Here is a 22,581-nt window from a genome sequence, read left to right on the forward strand (position 1 = left end):
ATACAATAAATAACAGTCCCATATAAATAACATAATTTAAGAAATGCAGTGGACCCACGGGTCACGAACATAACTTATTTCGTAACCTTGTTCGCGAACCAAAATATTCGCCATCCAAAATTAATTTTCCATGCATATACAAATAATCCGTTCTAGGCATATACAAATTTTCCATGCATATATATATAAGTAACATTTTGAGTTGTGTCGGAGAATATAGAATGAAAATGAAACTATCTCTTATTAAGTACAAACAAGTAACACTAACTTAGGTGAATACGGGATGAGATATGGAGAACGAAACTAAAATTCCACAAAAAGTACAAAAAGAAATGTAAGTTTTGAATACAGCACTTTGACAAATAATGTTAAGTCAATGGGTAAACAAGCGAAGGCACTATTTTGCTCATGAAATTATGGGTACAGATGTGCTAGTGTATCTCGAAATATCGTTCGTGAGTCGTGGGGAAGATTGTTCATAAATCTTGTTAGTGAACTCATTTGTTCGCAAAAATAAATAAATAAATAAATAAATAAATAAATAAATAAATAAATAAATAAAAATAAAAAAATAAAAAAGAAGAAGAAGGTTCATGGCCCGAAGGTCCATTGTAATATCAAAAATAATCCTGTGTTTTATTGACAACATATCGGAAGTCCTTGAAAAGATTATTAAATTATTATTTTTACTGCCTGATTCTCAAATTTATATCCTGGTTTCATGATATCAAGATTTGTGATGAGGAAGCGATATGTTGATATTTCTTCATATCCTTGGACATTTTATCACCTTACCCATTTTTGGACCATCATTTACCTGTATTTATCATCATTGTATTAAAGTTCAAGTTCGAATTATGGATAATATAAGTCACTTAAATTTAAAAAGGAGAAAGATCCAAAGAGGATTGTTACAAGAAATATTTCAAGACATAAACAACATTAATAGTGTAATGACAATCAGAACTACAGATCCATCTATACAACTAGTTTTGAATGCAAATACGAAATAATAAAGACAACACTTCGGCTAGATATTTCTAAAATCTCAACACATGGTGGTCTTTAAACAATGACAAGCTCTACCCAAGTCAACTTCAGGCTTTATACAGATATCTTAGTTTTGATTTCCCTGACTTCAATATAAATTTTCACTGACATTTTTTGCCGGGCTTCTCCTTCATTTACAGTTGACAATGCATCTTGACTTTATGTTCTACCCCTTTAGAATATTATTAATATTATTATTAAGTGTTCTACCTTTTTGCAGGTCCTGGGACAAATGAGTTTTTTTTTTTTTTTTTTTTTAATTACTTTACGTTTGGGACTAGAAATATTTATTCCATGTTTCTCAATCTTCACCTTCCTCTTCTAACTCCCAATATTTTCTTCATTTTTTTTCATATTATCGATCACTTATGTTTTTCTTTTTCGTATTCCTCGCTTTTGTTCGATCTTTCCCTCTATGATGGTATGAAAAAGACAATTTGTTCTCAAGATATGTCCAATTCAATTGACTTACCTACGAAGGATGCTGGCCAGAAGCGTCCTCTTCTATCCTATCTATTTTAAAACATCTTTGTTTGGTGCTCCCTCTGTCCATTTTATCGTCTCTATTTTCCTCCAACATCACATTTCAAAGCTCTTTAAACATTTCTTTTCTAACTTCTGTAATGTTCAAGTCTCTGAACCATACAGTCCAATGCTCCATATATAGCTTTGCTATGGCTCCTTTGGCTATGGCAATTTTTGACCTGACCTGTTTGGTGCAGTAAGCCTCTCTCGTCAAAATACTTCCCAGATACTTGAAATGATTGACCCTTTCAAGTTTTCTCTGTTCTACTCTGGCCCGTAAGGGCGCGTTTCTACGGAATATTCTATGACTTTCGATTTTTTGACTGTTGATTTCCATTCCATATAGTTTACCATTGTCAACTATTTTGTCAATCATTTCGTGTAGTCCTTCTTCGGTTCTAACCATAATAACCGTATCATCTGTATACCTGATTTTATTAATGATCTGCTCTCCAATTTTAAAATCTTAAATTCCCATTAATGCTTTCTTCATTAAACATTCACTGTAAATATTGATTAACTGGGTAGATATACTACATCCTTATCTGACTTCTCTTCCAATCCCTACACTGATGCTTTCTCCTTCACCCAAGCACAACTTAACTCGCTGTTCTATATATAGGTTGCGAAAGAGTCGTCGGTCTCTGCAGTTGAGCCCGGTTTCTTTAAGCATTGGTCCAATTGACCCGGTCGAAAGCTTTTTGCCAGTCGATGAACCAAAACCACAACTCTCCCTTTACGTCAAGAACTCGCTCAGATATAATTCTCATCAACATAATAGCATCTCTGGTGCATCTTCCTTTCCGGAATAGAAATTAATCTTCCTCTTTCATATATTCTGTCTTACCTCTCGATCGTCTGTTAAGTATGGGCGCAACATATTTTGCAGTATGGGAAAAAAGGCTAATGATTCTGTGATTGCTGCACTTCTTTCCTTGCTTTTTCTTGGGCAATGCAATAATTGTAACATCAAGAAAATCCTTCTGTCATCCTCCACTCAGGTAAATCTTGTTAATAAGTGAAGTCAATACTTTCATTGCGTTGTCTCCTAATGCCTTGAGTAAATCTGCTGGAATGTCGTAGCCTCGAGTGACCTTCATCCTTCGCATGTCTTTGATGGCTTGTAATAGTTCACTTTTCCATATATTGGGTCCTTTTCTTTATCATCCACCTCATCTTCTGCTTCGACTACAATATGTTTGGGGCGGTCCTATGTATTTTATGTATTCCTCCCAGATTCTAAGGATTCTTGGAAGGTCAATGGCTGCGTGATCTTGTTGATCTTCGATTCTAAACATGTATACTTTTGTTAGCTTTTCCTTCTAATTCTTGTGCTTTCTGATGCATCAGATCATATCTGCCGTTGAAGTTCCATTATTTCTTCACGTATATCTTCCATGTAATTGTCTTTGGATTTGTCCGTCTCTCTTCTCAATTCATTAATTAGCCTTCTGTATTCTTTGATTTCCGTGGTTTTCACCCTCCTGAGTTCCTCCATCTCCTTAAGCATTGGTTCAGTTATCCATGGTTTTCTCGGTGCTCTTGCCATCCTGCCAATGCTACCTTGGAGTGCATCTAGTAGAATCTTTCTCAATTTTCCCCAATTATCTTCCACATTCCCTACCACCTCGCCCATTGCAACAACTTTTCTTCAATCTCTTCTTTCACATCACTGTCCATACTTCTTAGACGCTCTAAGTTCCATTTTCGATTTATTTTCTCATTTTGCTTGATTGGCTTTAACCAGGTTTGCAATTCCGTCACTATAAGATTGTAATCCGAATCAATGTGCGCTCCAGGTAGTGTCTTTAGGTCTCATACACTGTTCATGAACATTACTTGACAAGAATGTAATCGGTTTGGTAGCGTTTCATACCTCCTGGACTTTTCCGCATGTAGAACTTTTTTTAAACCACGTATTCGCCATAAGCATACCATGGTACCTATGGAAGTCGGTTTGAGCCAGTGACTTTCTACCTAGTCCAAATGGTCCCATCACCTTATTCGCAACTCCTTCTCCTACTACATTGTTGAAGTCTCTCATTACTATGACGTTGATCTTACCTCTTTCCTCCTGATGCAATATGTCACTAATCTCATCATATATTACTTCTACTTCATTGTCATCATGTTCGGTTGTTGGCATACACACTTGTATTATCACAATATCCACGGGGTTTACACTAAGTTTTACAAACATGAAGCGTCACTACAGCTTTCCACTTTCTAACACTCTTTGCTACTTCGTTTTTCATGGCTATCACGATATCATTCTCGACCTTAACGCTATCCAAATAGAATATTATGTAATTTTCCGCTACTATCTCACCTTTCCCTGACCATCTCGTTCCACTCAAGCCGACTACGTTGACTTTACATTTATGCATTTCCGCTTCTAATTTTCGATTTACCCGTATGTTACTGTGCTGAAATGAAAGTTATTATTAATGTTACCATTTAATTTTTGGTTACAAAGTAAGAAATAAATAAATCTATCTGAAAATTTTTATATCACATTTTAATATTCTTGTTTCAATTTCCAACTACTGCAAAGACTATACATAATCTACGTATACTGGTCACACGGAATACAGTTGAGTGTCCAATTACATATTAGCCACTCTTCTGATACAAAGTACAGATGAAATTAATAAGACCTATTCAAATGCTACTTTAAAATTTTGAAAACGTTATTAACTTTTAACTATGCATTTTCTATCAAGCAGCAGCCGGCTGTAACATATTTTCAGTTTGTTTTCATACGATATACCAGTATATTTAAGAAATTTCTCTAACTTTCCTTTGGCAGCAACTGTACCTAAAATTATAATGTTAAACTTTTGTAGTGCTGTTGTGGAAGTTGGACATTAACTGATAGCGGCGAAAATAGGCTATGACAGTCATTTCCAAGTGGATACTAAGCGATGCCACAATTTGTTCTTACTTTTCTCAGTAAGCCATAGGGGAAAGGAGAAGACAGGTAACCTGACGCTGAGAAACAATAAGATAGCCTAGTCAATGGTTATGCGGGAATACTACAAGTCGATTCAAGAGTACGCAAACACTGCCAAGACTTGTTATATATATATATATCGTATCATCTCCGCCCTTGCCATGTGCGTTTGCTGTCCTCCTCCGATCATATATGTGTCCTCCTACATCTTATAGGGGAAGATGGAGCAGAAACGGACAACCCTCTTCAAGGTGAATGAACGTTATTCCCCCACCCTAGGTAGGTACACTGCGTACTCGTACTGAAAAGAAGAAGCGATCATTCCAGCGACCGCCTGAGATCAGATGTGTTGTCTCAGTGATTTCTGAATTTCTTTTTTTAAAGCATTTGCATTTTAATTTTTGCACGTTAGATCTGCAAGTTGTCATCAATTTCTGCTGCAGAGCGATTTGTAACAATAAAGCCTGTAAATCACTAATAATGTTTTAACAATTGTGTCAATTATATATATATATATATATATATATATATATATATTAACAACCTTCCACCGTCGTGCCTATATAGCATGGGGATGAAATGTAAAATGACGGTCGAAGATCGCTGCTACTCACCATCTAGAATGAGTAGGTACAGGATGACGGAAAGAAACCACATTAATTGACTTTGAACTAAAACTTTGTATTTTCATTAAGCTTGTGTACTATTGTGATTGATCGTCGACTGAATATAATCGCAAGATCACATATCTTTAAGCAGCTAGGAAGTTAACCACGATAAACTCAAACATAGCTGAGATACACGTACCTTTATACAGCTGATGACTGGAACTGCTATCGATGTTCTGGACGATCTCTGTATTGCTGCCAATAGTCTAGAATGATCGACTATTGTGTACCATTATCTACTATAATGGTCTGCTGAACTATTAGATCTCCTGATCTAATACTGAACGTAGAATCACAGAGAAGTGACTACTGTGACATGAGCAACTATGTGACTACTAGACGTACGATGATCTCTTAGACTCAACTCTGAGACAAATGCTCGAAGACTGCTCCCTAGAGACTGATCATCGAAACCTCCTGAGACTGATCCCAATCTCTAAAAACTATAAGGTTTTATACGAAGATTCCAGACATCTTGGAATTCATTCTCGTCGACTTTCTGTATATCTCAGCTATTGGTAAAACGTTGGTTTCACCCGAATTACATCGTGATCAAATTCTCAGACTTACAAATTTCTGCGAACTCAACGATTATATCACAGTCAAAGTGTGTCAATGTTACAATGTGACAATCTGATGACAATTCAAAACATTACAAATACAACTTACAATATCTTACAAATTGACGAGCAAGCGTCTAGCCGTAGAACATTCATTACATACACACAACATTGATGTCAACACATAAACACACACACGTGTTTACGTTACGTGATAACACTTAGTTTCTTAACATTCAATTTTATTAAATATACTTTCCTTTACCAAAATAATATCTTTTTGAATAAAATCAATGACATGCCTCAACATGCCCCTCCTTTAAAATAAGAGAACTCCGTTCTCGACTCAATTTCTTCCTTGAAATTGACCGAAAACTAATTACATATATTACATAAAATAATCATATATATTCAACCATCACCCTGTATATATCTTTATATTCATTTTTCACATTCGAAAGAAATCATCAAAACATTATTTATTTACAATCATTGTTTTCGTTTTAAAAAAAAATACTTTTCAAGAGTCCTCATCAGAGTATGAGCTCCTGCCATCTATTGAGTTACATATATAACTACTTGAAGTTGTGTTGCATTTCCTGTGCTCGGAATTGCTCATATATATACTTTTCCGTTCTCGTTCTTGAAAACTTTCCACTGAAGTTAGTCGCAAAGTTCAACTCAGTGTTTATTGACTCTGCATAGTTTCCACTAATACCAGTGACCATATCACTGATGCTTTCCATAAAAATAATGCACTTCATTATACACTAGATTTGTTGTTGTAAACCACTGATACACTAATGAACAACGTCTCCTATCGCTGCATGATTTTGAAACACAAAAACAAAATTTAAAAATATTATTCACTTCACTTATGGTAATTTTGCTATCTATAGAGTTAGCAACTCTTGATACACTTCCTTCCGCAAAATGTTAAGTCAGCAAACGTTTTTGACACTGAACTTGGACAAACTTCCACGTCTTATCCTGTTTGCCGCGTTGCTTCGATGTATAAAGTTAACTTTGAATACGTGCTCCGCATTGTTCGTGAAAATTTCGGCAAAATGTTCATAGGACCAAAATGTCGCAAAGACGCATGTATAGTTTTTCGTGTTTCAAGTTTGTGACTAAATGTTGATCCGTTTTTTCTGCTTCAAAACCGGATAATTCGTGATTTGTGTTACATCCCTCTTTGGTTTTGGTGCAGTGCATACCAACAATGTTTAAGCTACCTTGTGGTTCCTTTTTCTGCTCAAGATAGTGATCTGCTTTGTGTTTTGTGCAAATAGTGTGCTTTTTAGTGTGGTTTTTATTAATTTCTGCATAGATTGGAAATAATCCGCAGTTTTCTACGTTACTAATATCGTCATATACTCTTTTATTCTCTACTCTTCCTTCCTGTTTTTCCTTTCCACTAAATCTACGTAATTTAATAATTAAATAAATGATAATTATAGACGTTGCTAGTACTAAAGTTATTAACGATGTTAAAGCAATAGCCATTACGGTAAACTTATTTTCCATAATACCTGTGAATATATAACTAAGTGTGAAATCGTGTTTTTATTTTCTTAAAAACTTATATAACTATACCGCGGTCTATGACTCTCTTCTGAACAATATATTCATAATTTCAGCATAGGCCTAATGTTAATGTTCATTAATCGTTCATTATTTTCTTTAAAATGCATAATCGATGCATATTCTAAATAATGAATAGTGTTCTAATCACTATGCAACCTATTCGGATACAAAACTGCTATCCTTGTTACATTTTCATTCGTTTGACGCTGTTATTGTCTTTTTTTTTTTTTCAAAGTCGGAAAATCCTACATTTTCGTGCATATTTCAGCTCTTAAATACACTTTATTACTAGTTTTAACGTTGTTTGTAGGTACAGTTATCTTTATTGATGTTTAATCTATCTTATTTTAACATTCCAACACTCTCTGTCCTTAGAATTCATTCATAACGCATCAAAATCATTGTGAATACAAGTAGCTAGTCTCCCGTGGGTGGGACTTGTTGCTACGCTGGCGGCCATCTTCTCGTAAACCACGCCTCTTAGCAACCGCTCTCTGCTGCATGAGCGCACAGAGTCCTCGCCAGGATTCAACCGTCTCGTAAGTAGTAAACAGAAAACTACTCAACGGAGTACAGTACTCTCCTGAATATCAAAGATACTCATAACATAAATACAATAACTTATTATAATACAAATAATCTATATACCAATTGATCATTTGATAATAATAATGAATCAATAATTCCTCTCTCATTTTAAAAAAACGTGAATTTAGAAAATGAATTTTGATAAAAATAATGTGTTCTCATACAACTTAACGTTGATTATTGATATGATGCATTATGATTGTATTCTATTTGCGACTATTTCTCGTGTCTTATCTATGATTTTCCTACTTTTCTATTAAAACTATTTACTTCTTTTCAACGACTTTTTCGTACTTTTTTTCGTACTTTTAACGACTTATTATTGTAGATTTGTAAGCTTACTTGAACTAGTTTATAACACTAGTATCTACTTTATCTATGATTTGTCTATTTATCTAGCTTTACTAATAGACAACTTTTCTATTTTTCTTCTTTTCGCTTTTGTTTTCTATAGCTTGAAACTACTGATTTCACTAATATTCTGATGTTATTTAACTTAGCTATTATTTATTTACATGCTCTTATCTATGCTTGTCTATGATGACCTATTATCTATGCTTATTTTCTATTGCTTCTTTTCTACCAAAAACAAAGAGTTTTGTCGTACTAGTTCTACGTAACCATTTTATTTTCAACGATTTAATCGTTTTCACCGACTCAACTAGACCAATCCTAGTTTTATCTAGGATGACAACCAAAAGCTTTTCAACTCACAACTACCTCATTCTGTAGGTAAGTATGTCTACATATTACCAATTGTTTTAAATGTTAATTCGATATTCCTTTTCAGATTTTATTGCAACTTAGATATTTTTTTTTTCAAAATAAACTCCATTCTTCTCCATATCCATAAATGTAAAAACTTTTTTTTTTTATATAACCCAAGGCACATACGATATTCATTTACATACTACGCTTACTTTATTATTACTTTCTGATGATTATTATTATTATGATTATTATTATTATTATTATTATTATTATTATTATTATTATTATTATTATTATTATTCCTGATTTTGAATTTTATACTTCCGTATTGCTCTATACAGCTTACAATACAGTACTAATAACAATATTGTTGTCAAAATTAATGATATTATTACTCCAAAAATTACATACATGATATAGTCTGTTTTTAAATGTAGTTCTGGGATCGAAGTATCGACTTTCAATTTTAACAATTTTTCAGTTAAACTATTTAGCTCTTGCGTATGCAAGGTGAAATTTATTTGTCTCTCAGTCCAATTACCGATCAATTTAATGTGTTTATTTTGAATCTGAATTATCCGTTTAGATGGAATGACCAGCTCTCCAATTATTATATTATCAAATTTATCATAGTTTATGAAATTTGATTTAGCTTTGGTTTGATCAAGTTTTGTTGAAGTAACTTCTTGATGTACACCCACTTTTGTCATGTACGCTTCTTCAATAGAAGAATACATCACACCAGCGTGTGTATATCTGAATATCACATTCCCCAAAAATTTTTCCGAATTTTGCTGGCATCCTCCTAGAGATTTATTTAAAATAATATTATTCAAACATTTCGATTCATGGTCCATAGTTATACTCTCACAAAAATATAGAAAACTTTTAAATTCGCATTTACTTTTATCCAATGAGTGAAATTTACCTTCAGCCAAATAGACTGCTTCTGGTAATTGATAATATATTCTTGTGTTATTTATTAAGTAGCCCATTGATGTAACGTCATACATTATTGAAATGCTAGTATCATATATTATCGGAGTCTTTATTATTAAATCAACATTATTATCTTCGTAATGGTATTTTACTAGATATACGCTAGACATTTGGTAAAACATTCCAATGTCTGACCTATAAATAGTATTTTTCAAAACATCATGAAAATTAATTAACTTTTTAACATCAGCATTAGATAATATATGATATGTTAACTCATTATTTAAAATGCTATTTACTATTTTATTTACTCTCTCCTGTACAAGATGAACAAACAAGTTTGCCATTATCCTGCGTTGGGATTGATGTAAATAACAGTATAGCTCCTGAATTTTATTTTTAAAATCTTGCAACACCTGTTGCACTTTTACGACTATCCCGTGGACTACTGTTATCTCATTATTAAATGATTCTTTTAGATTTTTAATTTCATTAGTTAATACATTCTCATGTTTACTTAACTTATCAATAGACTGAGACAATTGTTTATTATGGATTAAATTATACGTCGATAAACCAATGGACGACAATCCCAGTTATGTTTTCATTTATTTATTTTACTTTGTATGTGTACCTTGGATTATTTTACCAATTTAAATATATTTACTAGATTTCTCTCTAATTTAAAAAAAAAATTCTCTAATTTCCTAGTCACTTTACGCTCTGTAAACAATATACTTTTGCCAGTTAAGGGATTTTTTGATGGAAATCAACATTTACTTTGATTTCGGGTACACGGACTTTTGTTGATAAACAGCGGTCCACCTCGCTGTCTCACTGACAAAAACATCTTGTTTGCAGATACCTAACCACAAAAAAAAATATTAAACTTTTACTAAAAACTTATTCGTGTTTTCGTAGTTGCAAAAAAAAAATTTGTTTTTTTTTTTCGTCGTGATGTAGTCCTTTTGAAAAACTTTTTGGTTTTTCCCACGCGTTGTTCTTTTTTTTTCATTAGACATCACTGTCTAAATCCGATTCTTCTTCTGGTCTATCCGAATCTTCCTCTTTTGCACTTACAAATGGTTTCAAACGTCTTATGTCAACAGAATCTGTCTTCTCTTGTCCTTTCTTAGTCTCGTATCTCACTTTATATGAGTTATTATTCAACTTTTGCACTATTACTCCTCGAATGTTATATCGCTTTCCAAAACAAGCTGGAATGCCTGCTCTTGGCATTTCACGAATCCAAACTTTTTGTCCCACGTCGAAGTTTGGTTGAGAGAACTTCTTCTCAATTTGTTTCTTTTGGGATTTGAACCGCTTCTGCAAATTCTGGTACGCGACCTTCCTTGCTTCCTTCACATTTCGTATCCGCTCTTCGTTTTCCACATACTCACAAGGTATGTCCAGATCCTGTTCCAAGAACGTTCTGGGTTCACGCCCTGTAAGCAAATAGTAAGGCGAGTGTTTTGTCCCGTCATGAATCTGTGTATTCATGGTAAACACAATTGAAGGTAAGATCTCGTCCCAGTTTGTAAACTCACGGTCTATATAGTGCTTCATAATTTGTTGAATTGACCCGATGGCTCTCTCCGATGTTCCAATCTGGTAATGGGCATCTGTATTGGCAAAATTTAACCGCATACCAAACCTTTCAGCCATCTCTTCCATCACTCGGCTTCGGTGTGTGCTATGCCGGTCCATCGCAAGAATTTCAGGAATCCCATGTTTTGTAATTAATTCTTCAAAAATTGCTTCTGCTATAATTTCAGAAGTTATAGCAGGAACCGCTCTTGCAATTACATATCGAGTAGCGCTATCAACAAATACAATAACATATTTATTCCTGTGATTCTTCGATCTTTTAAACGGCCCAATCTCATCCATAGTTACATGCTGGAATGGCATATAACTCGGGTATGTTTGCGGATGCAGTGGTGTCCTACCAGCTTTACGTTTCTGGATTTGGCAACTGATGCACTGGCTGACCTTCTCTTGAAAAAATCTTTTCATGTTTGGGAAATAGATGGATTTCAATGCTCGATTATAACACTTGGTGTAGGAATAATGTCCTCCTCCGTATATCGAACAATGCAAGTTTTTGAAAACTTGTTCCCTCAAAGAAAAAGGAATGCATAATAGGAATTTCTTCCCATTAGCCATCTTCTGAGTTCTGAAAAGTTTTCCGTCCTTAATTTCATACCAGCGCGCCTGTTTTTCTGCTTTTTCATCTGCTTCTTCCGGATGTTCTATAGCCTTCATTATTGAACCGAAGAAAGGGTCTTTCCGTTGCAACTCAGCCACATTCACATCTTCGTCGAACGTGATGTTGACTTCAAGGTCTTCCATCTTGACTGGTAATGCATCTAGATCGATGTCTTCATCAGTTGGTTGGATGTTCGTGTTTCTTGATAATACATCGCTAGGATTTTTCTCTCCTGGACAATGTACTGGCGTGTACTGGTACTGCGCCATCTCTAGACTATACCGTAACAGTTTCGGCGATAATTTTGGCGTTGTTTGAAGGTATTTTATACACCTGCAATCAGTGTATAGCTCAAATTCTTTATTGTACAAATAATAGTTAAATGCTTTGAAAGCACTAACCACGGCCAAAATTTCTAGTTCCACTATATGTCTTCGTGTTTCGTTTGGTCTCAATACTCTACTATAATACGCTATAGGTGTCCACTCTCCATTCAATTGTTTCTGCATTAGTACAGCCCCTATTGATTTTGTAGTTGCATCCGTATACACTCTAATTTCCAACTCTTCACGGAAAGGTGCCAATAAAGGTGCACTCATCAACGATTCTTTTAGTTTTTCAAAACTAAGTTGGTGTTCTTCCGTCCACAAAAATTTATGATTTTTCCTTAATAATTGTTGAAAGTTAGATGTCATTTCCGCGTAATTTTTACAAAATTTCCTCACATAATTCGTCAAACCAAGGAATGATTTCAACTCTTTCGCGCTTGTAGGTGGCTTACAAGCTTTTATCGCTTGAATCACTTTAGGACTGATTTCGTAACCAGCTTCGCTCACAATGTGACCTAAAGCCATTACCTTCTCTTCCATGAAGTGACATTTCTCTACTGATAACTTTAACCCATATTTCCTTAACCTTTGAAAGACTGAGTGTAACACAGATACCATTTTCTCCTGATTATTTAAATATATAAATATATCATCCATGTAAAATGACACCGCCTCCGGATGAACGTTAGCTAATGTCATTGCCATGATTTTTGTATATATAGCGGGCGACTGAATGTAACCCATTGGCAATTTCGAGTATTGATACGCTCCTACGCCAGGGATATTGAATGCTGTATACTTCCTAGAATCCTTAGAAATTGATACCGTATGATAGGCACTCTTAATGTCCAACACACTAAAGTATTTGTGACCACCCATACTTGTAAGAATTTGATGGATAGGCGGCAACGCCACGGAATGGAACCGTACATGCCGATTCAGCATTCTACAGTCCAAACAGGCCCTAATCGATCCGTTTGGCTTCTTTACGAACAACATAGGTGAGTTATACGAGCTATTACTTTCCTCGATGATGTTTTGTTCGAGTAAAATGTTTATCTGTTCTTTAACCTTATCCTTCATTGCTATCGGTATTGGATATTGTTGACGTCGAAACGGAACTTCCGTTTCCAACTCTATCTTCTACTCCCTTGACTCTTCCTAATTCGTTTTCTCGCCACGCAAAAACATCTGCGTAATCGTAGCACAATTTCTCTAATTTCTTTCTGATTTCTGGTTTAGTATTATTGCCAAATTTTAACCGTGATTTATCGTAGTTTTTTCTCGCCTCTAACACCTCTTCAATTTCATCCTCTGATAATCCTTCTTTCCTTAATTCCGATTCATTCATGCATGCTTCTGCATCTCCAATTTTTAAATTTTTTGTCAACATGATCGTCTTATTTGACGGATTGATAACTTCTAAACACTTATTTTCATTCGACAAAATTACTCTAGGTACAAATATGTTATATTGAGACTCTAATAGCTTATCTGGCTCTAATAGAAATTCATTGTTCTCCCAAGAATTAACTAGGTTAACCTCGACAGTTGTCCTAGTTCTTGGTAACAACTTCACCCTATGACCAAGAACCCATTTTGGCTTTAAACTTGATTTAATGCTAATTGCAACATTATCAGAAACTGTTCTGGTTTCCTGATCGTTTCGACAATGTTTAATTGGTTTCCCAAATCTTTGAACAATAATTTTACTAGCTCCATAATCAATTCTACAATTTTGTGTTTGCAAAAAGTCATTCCCAATCAACATTTGATATGGGAAGTCTTTTATTATTCTAAAAGCCTGATGAAACGTTTGATTTAAAATTTTGAACTTAATTATGGCTAATTTGTTAATTACCAGCGTGTTCTGCGTGATCCCTTTGATCTTAGTTTGTTGTGGGATTATTTTTGCACTCGGTGGCACTAATTTCTCGTTTATAATTGAAATTTGCGACCCACTATCGAGTAACGCTTTGATCTCTCTATCATCGATTTCTAATGGTAAATATACCATGTTGTTGTCTAAATTCACTGAGGCAATTATTTCTCTTATTCGGACATTTCGATTGCCTGTAAATGCGCCTCTCCCATTTACAGATGTGTTCCGTTTAAAGTACTCGAGCCTGGTGTTTGATAATAAGTAGTACCATTTACTTGTGCTGGTACCACTTGCACAAATCTCTGCTGATTCGGGTTTTCGAAATTATACGACTGGTGACAACACGAATTCTGACAATTCCTTTGCCAGTTTCCTTGCTGACCACGTCCTCTATTGTTTCTCCAAAAATTTCCTCGATTACCACGCTTACTGTAATAACGGTTATTACCTCTATTGTTGTTTTGATTCCTATCACTATTACTGTGCCAATTCTTATTTCTATTTCCATTTCCACGGTAATTATTTCGATAACCACCTCTATTCTGCTTATTATTCCTATAATACTGATTTTTCCCTTGTTTTCTCGCGTTATTCTCTTGTTTCTCGTCATCTTGTGTTTTTGCCGACAATGCTAACTGTAATTTGTCTATTTTCTTTTCTAATTCCGCGATTTGTGTAATACTCGGAGGTTCCTGTTTAATCTTACTTTCTTCTTTATGTTTTCTTACAACCACATGATCTGAATCAGATCCGCTCTCCTCATCTTCTACCTGCTCTCTAATTTTCTTTACAAGATCTTTAATTGTCACTTTGCCGGATTCCTTTTTCACACGCTTTGCTATTTTACACTTATTCTTTTCTATCTTTTGCAAATCCTCCACGAATTTGTCTAAGCTAGAATATTCACGCGTTCCTACCTTTTCCATATAGTATGGATGTAGACCTCCAACTATAATACCTATCTTCTTGATATCATTCATTTTTGAATCTAGTCGTTCACAAAGCACGAGCATGTCATAAACGTAATTAATTACAGCTTCGTCTTCATGCTGTAACCGCTCCTTAATTCTATCTTCAATGTCTATAGTTACATTAGACTTCGTAAACTCGTCTACTATTTCAGACTGCAATTGTTTATACTGTATTTCTGCCATGTTTCTCCGTTTCAGGAACAACTTTATCCATTGCCTCCCTACTCCTTTGAAAATATTGGGCAGTAACTCCTTTCGTTTGCTTTCGGCGATGCCTGCCATTTGACAAGCATCGTCGAATTCATCGAAAAACGACACGATGTCATTATCGTTCTTGAGATCGAATTTAGGCAATTTATTAATATCTGCGTAAAACGTAATGTTAGACGCCATAGTCAAATTCCTATTTTCACTATTTACTAATTTCGGATCTAAATTTATGATTGAAGGAAAGTCTTCCGATACAGATTTCGTCACCGGACTACTTGGGAAATTAAAAACTGGTTCTTTACTCAAAACAATTTTAGGACTCGCGACTTTATCGTAACTACAAGCAGTATTTTGTCTTTCTGGTGTCCTCACACCAAATAAATTCACATCAATATTTATTCCCTTACTCGCTTTCTGTGCTCTAGTCAACACAGTTCTTTCATTCATTTAACTTAATACTTAAATTCAACTTTAATTTACGAAGTGAGGGTGGGTGGTGAGGGTTAACGTATTACTTATTCTACTTGAGTCAATTGCCTTTAGTCATTCGAGATCCGAACCATATCTCGTCTTTGAGTGGTGAACGATTATAATACAAACTCTTAACATACTAAATAACTTAAATCTAAACCGAATTTAACCATAACCTAATAAAATATATTCTTAACACTAAAATTATTCCGTTTCGGAACCGCTATTTCCACCATAAGTTTGGTGCGACCTACTTTTAGCACTGTTCGGGAATCGAACCAAAATATCTCCACCATAAAACTGGTCTGGAATTGCTACAAAAACCAGCGTCTCTACCATAACAATGGTGAGAGTTACTCCTAGTACTTTTCGGGAATCGAACCTCACCATTAAACTGGTGAGAGCTACACTAGGACCGCTACAAAACCAGCATCTCCGCCATAACAACCTTCCACCGTCGTGCCTATATAGCATGGGGATGAAATGTAAAATGACGGTCGAAGATCGCTGCTACTCACCATCTAGAATGAGTAGGTACAGGATGACGGAAAGAAACCACATTAATTGACTTTGAACTAAAACTTTGTATTTTCATTAAGCTTGTGTACTATTGTGATTGATCGTCGACAGAATATAATCGCAAGATCACATATCTTTAAGCAGCTAGGAAGTTAACCACGATAAACTCAAACATAGCTGAGATACACGTACCTTTATACAGCTGATGACTGGAACTGCTATCGATGTTCTGGACGATCTCTGTATTGCTGCCAATAGTCTAGAATGATCGACTATTGTGTACCATTATCTACTATAATGGTCTGCTGAACTATTAGATCTCCTGATCTAATACTGAACGTAGAATCACAGAGAAGTGACTACTGTGACATGAGCAACTATGTGACTACTAGACGTACGATGATCTCTTAGACTCAACTCTGAGACAAATGCTCGAAGACTGCTCCCTAGAGACTGATCCTCGAAAACCTCCTGAGACTGATCCCAATCTCTAAAAACTATAAGGTTTTATACGAAGATTCCAGACATCTTGGAATTCATTCTCGTCGACTTTCTGTATATCTCAGCTATTGGTAAAACGTTGGTTTCACCCGAATTACATCGTGATCAAATTCTCAGACTTACAAATTTCTGCGAACTCAACGATTATATCACAGTCAAAGTGTGTCAATGTTACAATGTGACAATCTGATGACAATTCAAAACATTACAAATACAACTTACAATATCTTACAAATTGACGAGCAAGCGTCTAGCCGTAGAACATTCATTACATACACACAACATTGATGTCAACACATAAACACACACACGTGTTTACGTTACGTGATAACACTTAGTTTCTTAACATTCAATTTTATTAAATATACTTTCCTTTACCAAAATAATATATTTTTGAATAAAATCAATGACATGCCTCAACAATATATATATATATATATATATATATATATATATATATATATATATATATATATATATATATATATATAGATAGATAGATAGATAGATAGATAGATAGATATAGATAGATATAGATATAGATATAGATATAGATATAGATATAGATATAGATATATAACAAAAATAGTATGATTGTTGTGAATGCCTAAAAATGCCACGTAACCAAGTTAAAAGCCTTAACTAAAAAAAGAAAACTCAGAATGAAAATGCGCAATCCAACTGTTAACTGAAAAGTTTAAGACTGTTGTGTATTTTTTCTGATATTGTTTTATACTTTTAGGCTTATATTTTCTTTTTTTTCATATTTGGAGATGCTTAGATGACTAGAAATTACAAATGGAAGTCAGACAGACAATTATGGAATAAAAAAAAGAAACAAACCAATATATAAATATTTATCTTGTAAATTTTTACCACCAAACATCGATTTTGTGTGTGTGTGTAGACCACGCTCGTAATCAGAAGACTAGCACACGGGACTGGGATAATTTTTGCATGAGTTAACTTGAGTTAATCTTGCATTCATTCATATATATAACAACACTGAAAGTTTCAGAGGCCGAAAAATACTCGTAGGGGAAGTTGGGCTCCCCTGGCCAATCCTTATCTGAAAATCTGGTTTAAACTGCAATATAAGTGTGCGTTAATTAAACAAAACTGTTTTTTTTAAATAATTGAAATAAACTTTCCATATACGAGGGGGAGTCCGAAAATAAGTTTCCCCAGGCGACTGTGGTCAGAGGTGTGAATGGAAGACCAAAAGTAGCACGTGACATTAAAGATCAAACATACATTTATACCAGATCTAAGTACCACCTACATTGAGACATTCGTCATACCAGTCTGTAAGCTTCAAAAAACCTTCCAGGAAAAAAATCAAGGCTCTGAACACGGAAGAAACATCGAACAGCTTCAAAGCCGGAAACAGATGCAGTGCCATGCACGTCCTTCCCGGTTGCGCTGTGTCCAGCAATTGCAGCCTTTCACAGAATTGGCGACACCATTTGTTTCGACATTGCATCAGGCCCATATACAGCTCACAGATGACGAGAAGAACCCTAAAACAGGGGTAACGGGGAAAGGTCAACGACACGGTCAAGTCCATTTTCGGTTTTTGAGGTGTAGTCTATATTTAAATGTCGTCTGCTACTCCGGGTAGTTATCTGTGTACTATTCCGTGGTATCATTTGAAACTCCCATGCGAAAAGTGGGCGAGCCCATACCTACGTCACACTCCTTCTGCTAGGGTTCTTCTTGTCATCTGTGAGTTGTATTTCCACGAGGCTGTTTGGATTTCTGCTCCCGATACTCCAAGTCATAGCGAACAACCGCTCACACTTCCTCCTTTGACCATTACGTCAAAACAAAACTCGCCTTCTCTCCATAGTTACCAAGCTCAGACTGAGAGACTCGTCTCCACTTTGCGCAGTCGCTGCGATGGCGCCATCTGCAGGATCGCGGGCGAACGATACCACACGGCCCTCACGATACCTACTTGTGCCTGCGTGTGTTGCGTGTGTAACTATTGTTTTGTTTTCCTAATTGCTTTTCGCTTTCCTGGGGAAAACGAGAGAAGCTTATTTTCGGACTCACCTTCGTATATCTGTTTCTTCACTCTACCCTACTGGTGGGCTACAACCATGTGAGTTAACTTATTTCATTTAATAACATTATTAATAAATAAATAATAGAGCCCCGTAACTACTAATGTCATGATAGTAAGCATAAGCATCATTCTTTACTTGTTATATGTTTAACTTTACATCACTTTCCTAGCACAACCTTAGCCCTTAGAGGTCATCAAACAGCTTAGCTACCCGGTTCTACCGCACTTTCACATACTGTACAGTTGCAAATGGCTCAACTAGGGTTTTCTATCGAAAACAAAGCTTTAGGAAAAAAGTTTTGCTCAATAATGGATGATAAATCCAATGAGCGAAGAGTTATTTACAATGCAAAATTTGATAATGTAATCTTCATTGATTGTTGTTGTTTCTAGAAATTTAGGGTCCATTTTCAGCACGGTGTCTATGTGAGACATACATCTAAAGTTGAAAGTGGAATCGGAACCACAGAAGTATCTATGTTCAAATTTTTCAATGTTGTACCACCGAGAATTGAACCTTGAACCACGTGCACGAGAGACATATGTGGTAGAGTCTAGAACAGCCTGTCGTCATTGAATAGCGTATAGCTAGTTAAGATCCAGAAGTCTAAGATGGCCGCACGGGCCCACATGAGAATTATACTTGTAATGTATGTAGTCTTATTAACCTTTAGCTTGCACTAATGAGTTCGCGACCCGTGGATGACAAACCTCTGCTGAGAAGTTTGCTTCCAGTGGGCGAATATTGCAACTCATTTGAAAGTTTTTCATCTTACTATGGATATACAGTATGTGGTCAAATCGGTATCCTACATCAGAGCGTTAGCAACGCCGCTGCAAGCGGGTTGGTCAACGTGAGAGCAATTAATAAGGTCAAACGTCAATTCGACTGTCATACAGAATAGTTGGGTGGTGAGCGGGAAGGGTATCTATAAAGAGATAAAAATGATTCTTAGGAATATGGATAATGATCCAGACAGACTAAGTGATTGTCTTTTTTTTTTGTGGTAATTAACGTCAAAGCTTAATAACCAATAGAATTATTCAGTTAGGATTGCTGTTCTCTGACGGGAAGGCACAATTGATATATTAATGTGAAATAAGTGCAATCTATTCGAAACGTACAGACTTATCACTTCCTCCTTAAGAATAAACCAAACGGAAAATCAGATGATTATAAAGTTCCACAAAATAGACTCATTCCATACCTTACCTTTTTGTCGTCTCACTAAACAACAACGACTACCTAGTCGACACAGAAATACAATTGCTGTTGGGCCGCGGTGGGTCAGTGGTAGAGCGCTCACCTCTGGCGCGTAAGGTCTCTGGTTTGATCCCAGCCCCCATCAAGTGGGCATTGGGTAGATTTTCTCGGAATTTTCCTGTTTACTCCCACTTACGTCATTCCACCAATATTATCCATATCGTCATAATGGTCTCCCTTAGTTAGGCCCAAAAATCATTGGACGTTAAACTTTAAAAAAGATGCAGTTTTCCTTGTATTCACAATCGCCTGCAAAAAATGCCTAACCAGTAGAGGTTATGGTTATTTCTCTCTCCATACTTATGTGACATTACAAGGTTTACTTCTGTAGTTTGACACTATCAAACTACAAAAATATTTAGCAATATTTAGTGCCAGTACAAGTGCTCACTCCGATCGTCCATGACGGAGCCCCTCAACTTTCCTACTGTCATACATTCTCCATAAATAAAAGTAACATCATTTTTAAAAGTTACTGTAAGGATCTGGACCCCTAATACAGTTATCACTTCAGTTAAGATATTACTTTCTGCATAATTTATACATGTCTTATGCAGACTTTTGTAGCTGCTGACTGGCTTAATATCTTTCCAGAAAATATTCGTCAACCACTTTAAGTTCAATAATGCACTCTCGCATCATGAACCATCTTGTGGACACACTAGTTTCTAATTTTTTTTTGTTTATTTTGTTTTATTTTGTTCGAAGTGTCAGTATCCTTGCGCTCACACTTGAATAAATAATATATTTTATTGTCAACACTCTGCAAGTGTGCTAAATATTGCTAAATATTTCTTAATAGTTAGGGCAATAAATAAATGACAATTTTCCTACATTATTTTCTATATGAGTGCTAAAAATGCAAAAAGTTTGCTCGGACACCATATCATTTTTTTTTTCAGAAAAAATGATTAAGCGATTTTTTGTACTAAAGGCTAAAACCAATCATTTAAACGTGTTCACCAAATTTTACATTCTAATGCAATCTAAAAGGTGGACTATGCTGCTGTGTCTTATTATTAATTTGTTTCTTTAACAGTAAAATAAAATTCTAGATATGACACAATTTATTTATAGTTAATAAAACAGAGATGAGAGATTTGCAGTATAACACAAAAACTGCTAAAAATAACGCCAGATTAGCATTTTTTACCATTAATTTCCTACAGTATGAGAAAAGCTGTTGTTTAATTACATTTTTTAAAAATAATTTTTACTTTGGTATTTTTGTACAGCCAACGTGCACCAAAATATATATTGTTAAAAACAAATTCAAACAATTGCAATGTTGTTGGAAAATTACGTTAGGTTGTTTATTTTTCCGGTTGTAATTTCATTTTATAATTACATTTAATTATTATCAATATAAAACATGCATTGTAAATAAAGTAATAATATTTGTTTAGAAAACAAGTGATTCTACTAAAATATGAAAATATCTTGGAAAATTTATATTACAACATTTTCCTTTCAATAAAAGCGTGGAGTTTGCAGTGACAGCATGGAGGAAATATAATAGTGTTGGGCTGTGATGAGATCTGCACCTTAATGAAAGTATTTGAGCTTAGCTCCTGCCTCGATAATATCCTTGGAAAACCCATCGAAGTAATTTCCGCCCAAGACTCTTGGTTGTGCACCCTTAGGCTGTGTACAAAGTTTCACAGGGCCTTCAAAATACAAATTAAATTAACGCGAAAGAAGGAAATTAATAGTCGGAGATGAGGGGTGCAAGCTTCTTTATATGTTTGGAAAGAAGGGATGAAAGTGAGGAGACGGCCATCGAAAAACTTTTTACTAAGTTCCCTTTCCTTTTCCTTAGTTTCCCTATTGCGTATACGGATCTACAACTGCAGTTCTATTAGTAAGTAACTGAGGGAAGTTACGCTGAATGATTCCTTACAAATACACGAAAGTTCATTGTATGACAGTTGTTCAGATTTTTTTTTTTTTTTTTTTTTTTGGAACAATGAAAACACTAGAAAATTTCATTAGCAAATTCAAAAAATAATATTCCCTATACTTTTATAAACGAACTTGAACATCTATTTAAATATATATATATATTAAATATATATATATATATATATATATAATCTTTGGCAAAAAAAAAGTTAAGTGTGATCACGTTAAAAATGTGCGTTATACGGGGCAAGTTTTCCAACTTATTTACATGCTGAAACACAGGTAAAAAATTTTGCCTGTTACTGAAAATGTGCCCAATTCTTTATTTATTGGACAATGGAAAAAGTACAATAGTACATGGGAAACTAATTCGGTATACTGTATATGTTTTGGGTATTTTAATGATATGAAGTACTGTTCAATAGTACTCCATAAAATTAAAATATATTTTGTTTGTTTGTTTCAGATAATTAGAATTGTAATAGAAACTTGAAATTTGGAATGCTTGCAGGTTTTCGACAGAGTTATCTAAGTAAATTGTCAATATTAAAAATTCTTAACTTAAGTGGGATTTAATGGGAAACTGAAAAATCTTCCCCACATTATTTAGATGGGTTACCTTCTACGTATACCCCATAATTATTGGACACTTCTGGAAGGATTGCAACGACGAA

The sequence above is a fragment of the Thermobia domestica genome, chromosome 6 (genome assembly GCF_964235325.1).
Source record: "Thermobia domestica chromosome 6, izTheDome1.hap1.1, whole genome shotgun sequence".
In the NCBI taxonomy this organism is placed as follows: domain Eukaryota; kingdom Metazoa; phylum Arthropoda; class Insecta; order Zygentoma; family Lepismatidae; genus Thermobia; species Thermobia domestica.